Source organism: Mustela erminea, chromosome 19, assembly GCF_009829155.1.
Source record: "Mustela erminea isolate mMusErm1 chromosome 19, mMusErm1.Pri, whole genome shotgun sequence".
Classification (NCBI taxonomy): Eukaryota; Metazoa; Chordata; class Mammalia; order Carnivora; family Mustelidae; genus Mustela; species Mustela erminea.
In genome coordinates, this window is record NC_045632.1 from 31686585 (window position 1) to 31692907 (window position 6323).

Consider the following 6323-nt stretch of genomic DNA (forward strand, 5'->3'; position numbering starts at 1 on the left):
ATATTCTTTTCTAGATGAGTTACATGATCTCTCTCTACCCCATTAGTTTTCCCAAGGCTCTGAGATATACCATCGTATAATCCCAGAGGACTGGAATGTCTCAGCCTGGGATAGGTCCAACTCCATCCACTACCATAAACACCCAACACGCTCTCCTTGGGTACAATTTATCTCCTGGACATTTGATAGATTCCCAATGATGCAGGGTATGATGAGCAGATGAAGACAACAGCCATGGGTGCATAATTCTGGAATAGAGTGCTCTCCTGAGAAATGGGAAGGTTCCTGAATTCTCCGTGGCTCCAAAGAGACTAGGGTTCTTTTTTTCCAGCTTGTAGAATTTTTCTATCTGGAGTCTCGGTGGTTAGCAAAAAATGTTTCCATCTTACCTGGAGGGACCTATTGAAGGGGTTTGGTATCATCCTTTGGGCTATGGTCTGGGCCTCGTAGGTAATTGAGATGGGAAGCACTTTTTGTGCTTTGCAAAGCCATTGGAGACAGGTTCTATGTCAGCAGACATGGCCACGCAAACTGGCTGTCAGAGCCTCCCAAGAATGATGCCAGGAGAAACAGAATGTCAAAGACAATGTCCTGTTCTTCCTCTCTTGAGAAAGAAGCCATCCCCGGGTTGCTCAGGCATGGATGGCGTTGACTATTCTGTGACACGTCACACACACTGTCGCTAAGTTTGCAGTGATTCCAAACAGGGATTACAGGTCCCACTAAGAAAAACACCCTCTGCTTTTTTTTTTTTTTTTTTTTTTTTGCTCTTATGAACCAAATGGCTTCAAATTTACATAATTAAAATTCTGGTGTCTTTCAGATCCTAACAATGGGTAATTAACATTGTTCCTTGTCAGCTGGGAAATAGCTCGGGAGGAGGATATCAGAGCCCAGCCGTTTTATTTTGGGCCACATCTCATGGACAATCAGGGCTAATTGAATCACCCCCATCTCTAGGAAAATGAATGAAAGAACACTGAAGGTGGCTAGCCCGGCTCACAGTCCACTCAGGACGGCTGCTTGCTCAAACAAGTCTGCGTGAGATCAGAACCTCAACCCTGCGTCGAAGACAGCAGCCTGACAGTCTAATTTAGAAGCGTTGCTTAAAATCTTAATCAGCGTGTTGAAATTAACAGAGGCGAGTTTCAACACCATGTTTGTTGTTTATGGCTATCAATTTTAATAAACGTTTAAATGTTTTTACAGGTGTGGAAAAAGTCACATCCCAGGGACACCGCTCTCCTCCATTTATACTCTCTACCAAGAACACACACACACACACACACACACACGCACACAACCATGTCATCGTCAAGAATGAAGACGTAACATAGTCATCAGAGCTTGGCTGCCTTTTATTTTGTGGTTCCCTGAAAGCTATCTGCGGTCCTAAGCCCGGGCCCATCTTCTCTGCACAAGCGGTATCTTGATTGACATGTCTCCAAATAAGCTTGTGAATAGCTTTCTGTATTAGCCTCAGAATAATTCAGATGTCAAATTATGGCTCACAGACACCCTGACTCCTCTCGAGCCCCAGAATGAATTTTTTTTTTAAATATTTGGGAGAAAATATTAAATTTTGTTTGGGTCGGGTCAAAGTTCATATCACTTGGTAATAAACAGCCACAGAGGGTGTTCTCGTAGGGTGGGTGGCGTTGGTTTTATCTTGTGCCATCGTGGCAGGTCAGGCGGACCCCTGGCCAGCCGTCTGGTGCGTGCACGTCTGCAGACTCCCGGCATCGTTGCCGTCTGCCGTGGGTTTGCTTTGGACGGAAAAGGGAAGGAGGAAAGAAAGGACAGAAGGAGAGCAAGGTGTCCTCTCTCTGTGCGGGACTCCTGGCTGATGGCATCTCTAGATATGCAGCTTTAATTGCTCCTCTCTAGAGCAACAAGGGAGGAGACGTTAGTGACTCGTCTTCATCACCGTTGAAACTGAGCAGCCGACCTAGCCCGGATTCCCATCCAGTAAACCATCCAGAAGCATTTCTGGCAAGCGAGAAGGCAAAGCAGTGCCTGCCGCCCTGATAATGACCACTTTTCATAATATTTGTTAGATGCTCTGTAACGTGGGGCTGAGAAAACTTTCCTTATTACTGGCTGTCGGCGCAGCTGTAAATATTTAACCAAGAGTGCTACCTGCTTTGTGCAAAGACTTGCTAATTACACCTGCTTCTCTCTATAATTACATATTGTTGTAAAATTCCATGATAATGACACAACTGTATCTTCCTCATGCGAGAGGTAAATTTATACCAAGGACAGCACTGGAATTTCCATAAGCAATTAGCCTACACATTTACATCCCTGTGTTTTCCTGTGATTTTATTGAAATGAAAGATAATGAATTAAATCCAATTACAGCAAGAAGACAGCTAGCAACTTGATGTTCCTTTCAAACCACAGTTCCACTTCATAAGCAAAGTGCGGAGGAGACCCGTATTCCTGCTGAATACCTTTGAAGCATCCGGTAAATTAGAACTACCAGCTGGGTAGCCCGGACCCTGATAAACAGCCCATATTGGGGACTGGGGTTCGCTCGACAAAATGTTTCTCGAAAAAGATGGGTATTTCGAGTCTGAGGATTGTGAGGGTACTGTTCTTGGCTCGTAGCCTGATTATGAGTAGAACAACTCTATAAAAAATAAGTAAGTTTTCCCAGCTGCCGTAATAAAGCCCAAGATAATAATCTGTAGTTCATGGGGTTTGCTGAGGAACATGAGAGACAGAGTCCTAGAATTCGTGCAACAGAGACGAATAATATCTTTATCTTATTATCTCACTAAAATGTGGGCATGCCTGTTCTTTTGGAAATCTTGGCTCACCGGGAGATGTAGAGACACAACCCCTCTCCGGGCTACAAGAAAGCTTTAGATGCTGTAATCAGGGAAACGTTCCACGATCCAGAGCCACAGTGCCTGAAAAACAAAACAAAATGAGCGGCGTGCGACACACTTTCAAAATGCTCCCGCCTCGACATCTTCATTGTTTTCCTTCCCTTTTTCCACACCCCCCGTCCCTCTCCATCATTTGTCTCCACCCCTCTTCTCCCTCTGCACACAGGCAAGCATCTCAAAACGTCAGAAGCAGAGAAGTGTCCCATCCTTTCACGGCACAGGGGACAATCACGCTCTGATTTCTGCGTCATTGCAGACACAAACACAATCCCCAGGGTTACAGGCTCTCCGACACAGTTTTAAACCTGATGATGAATTTACTTATTTATTTAGTGGTCATGACCATTCCTAGAACACTTTAGTAAATAGGGAGGTGATGGCATAATGACAGCAGGCGGGGAGAGAGAGCGGAGGGGCAGTGACAGCCCCGTGGGCCAGGGCCCGGGAGCTGATAGGCTGTCCTGCCCAGCCCGGCCAGGGGACTGCTCTGTTCGATTTCCTCTCAGTGGAGGGGCTGGAGTGCGCTCGCCTAATGGTCGGCTGTCGATACAGTAAAAATGCTAACCCGTCTTTACATCTAATCCATTCTGAGAGGGCTCTTTGCAGAAATGGCCTCTTTCATTTCTTCATTTTCACAAAAGCCAATCAAAGAAGATGGACCCGCATGGGCTGTTGGTACAGTGTTTTTGTAAGTGTGTGTGCGTGTTTAAAAAGACACGGTGATTAATTTTGAGACACAGCATTTTGTGTTAAGTTGTCTTTGACGATTTTCTTCCCCGCCTTTTCTTTTTTTTTAAGGGCTCTAAAAATCGATGCTACGCTCCACGACCATCCATCTTTATATAGTAATAAATTAAGTGGGAGGTATTGATATTTTTGACTGAGCTTTTAAAATTTACATACTAATGACAATTATACCCTGGTGAGTGTTGATTTCTGCTTCTGTTTACTCTTTGTGACTGGGGCAAGAGGCGTTTGAGTCTCGCCTGTTTGCTGTGCTGTTCCCTAGGGTCCCTCCATGTCTCATGTGGGAGACTGAAGTCAGTCGGAAACTGGGTCCCAAGGAGGGGAGCGCTCAGGAAAGCCTTGCTCTCCCGAAGGCGTTCTCCAAGAACTCCACCAAGGGCAAGGCTGCATGACCTCAGGCTTGGCAATGAATGTGGTGGAACTAAGGTAGGGTTATAGCAAAATACCCCATGGTGGTGGGCAGTGGCCCTTGCTCATGGGCACCAGGCAGGGATGTCCTGTGGGTCCTCTTGTGGTACCAGATATTAACCCTTTAGGTGCCGAATTAAAGGAAGTGAGGAGAGTTCTGGGCAAAAGCCAGGACAACAAGCACCAGGGGGACTGGCAGGGAATGGCTGTTCAGCAACTGGTATAAAATATCCCAATATTTAACACCAATGCAGACTGGGTGAATTTTAGCTCTGGATATGAACATCCTGCCCTCCCCGCCCCACCCCCCACACCACCACCAGCACAGACACGTTTAGAAATCTTGGGGTCACAGAGGCATTGTGTGCCCTCTCCATTTTGTAAAGAAAACATAAATAAATAAAGGAGAATTTGGAACCCCTGACATGGAGTGTCTGGTTCGCCTCGTGCTTACAAAGAGTTTCTAGTAAATTCTGAGTTTGGGCAGAAACGTCGACTACCGCCGCCTGCACCCCCGCCTGGACTTCTCCCTCCCTTGAGACAAGTGAAGGGTGGCTTCTCAACTCTTGGCAAGGGTTTGTTTGGAAGCAAAGGCCTAGCAGAGAGGGAATGAAAGGAACAAGGACAGGGACGCCCTATGATTTCCTCTGATGTGATCGAAGCCCTCTGGCCAACCAGAGTGCTAAACCACAGGCAGCTGCCCAGGAAAACTACCCACAAATGGGCATGAAGGCCTCAACTTCATTGAGACAATTATGTCGGGCACCGGGACAGCCTCCAAGCTAACAACACTTCATACGCAGAGATTAATTTGTCACTAATATTGATTGTCGGAGGCCTGTCTCATTCTAGTTAAGACGCCACGAGGCACCAACAGCGGCCACTTGTGCTTGATTTTTTTTCCTTCTAGAACGTCCAGGATGTTGAGGAGGCAACTCCAGGAGGTGCCCGGCCCCAAGTTCTGTCAAACTGGATCCAGCAGGGCTGCCCCCGCCGAGGGCAAGGTGCATGCATTTTGTCTCCATTTTGCAGAGGCAGCCATAAATTATTTGTTTACACACCAGGGTCTGGTGGGTTTTGTTTGTTTGTTTGTTTGTTTACCTCTCACCCCTCCCTGACACGGGTCCCCCAGCGGGGCCAGGCGCCGAGCGCAGAGAGGGGCCCGTGGAACTTTCCAGACGCAGCCTTGAAATTGTTATGCAGGATTATCCAAATATGAAGGCAGCTGAAAGCCCACCTTCTCCAGTTTCCCGCGGCGTGGAGACGGCTCGGCTCGGTGACATCCAACCATCCAGGAAGTGCCTTTGCAAGAGTGGGCGCAAAGAAAGGACGGAACACAGGAGAGGTGTGCAGAACTCACTTTCATCAGAGGATCGGCTTTCAGGCCGGTTCGGGAGCCCAGAGCGTTATTGTATTACACACGGCGGTGAAATGCGCCTTGCTCTGCTTCCTTCTCCCCCACCCCTCGCCTTTCTTTTCTTTGAGCGTTTTCGAAATAAAAGAGTGTTTTCTTCCAAATTGTGCTGGGAGGCAAATTCTTGAACAGTGTAATAGAAAGTGTTAGACAATATTCCTTACCGGAGCTATTGACATTTTGGATTGTTGTGACACTTTGATTTTTCTCAAAACATATGGATCAAGCCTGGCTGCATTATTGGACAGGAAGTCCTGATGAAAGGCCTTCCTTTATCTTTCTTTGTCTTCCCTCCCTCTGTTTGTTCATGGCTTTCGCGCTGAATATAATCGTGGTTTTCTTAAGCTGTCCGGGGAGTCCTTACTGCCTTGCTAAATATTTCATGGCGCACAGCACACCATACCTGCCAACTGCCTCTTATTTGTTGTCAAAAATAAAGGGTTCATCCTTCGGAGCGGGGGAAGAAAAAGAGGGCCGGTTTATTCTATTGTTTTTATTTTAAAGTTTCTCATCTGCCCCAAATGCGTGGAGACACTGGCAATCCGGGAGTGGTGCCTTTCATTTTCCGGGGACACGGCTGGCCATTTATTTATTTATTTGCGGCGAGCGCCCTTCTATGATTCTCAGCGCTTGTTTCTTTGCAATTCTTTCCCGTCCTATTTGTTCAAAAGGGAAAAGTTCAAAGCGGCTCCGTCAGCTGAGGGAGAAGCCTGCTGAATACTAACCCTCCAGCGCCCGCCTGCGCTGACCTTGAGAGGGGAGCCCTAAACGGTCCCATGGCCAACCCGCACGTGTGTTTGGTTAGACCAGGTCGGGAGGGGTCAAGGCTCACCTGAGGCCAGCCCGAGCCCGGCCCG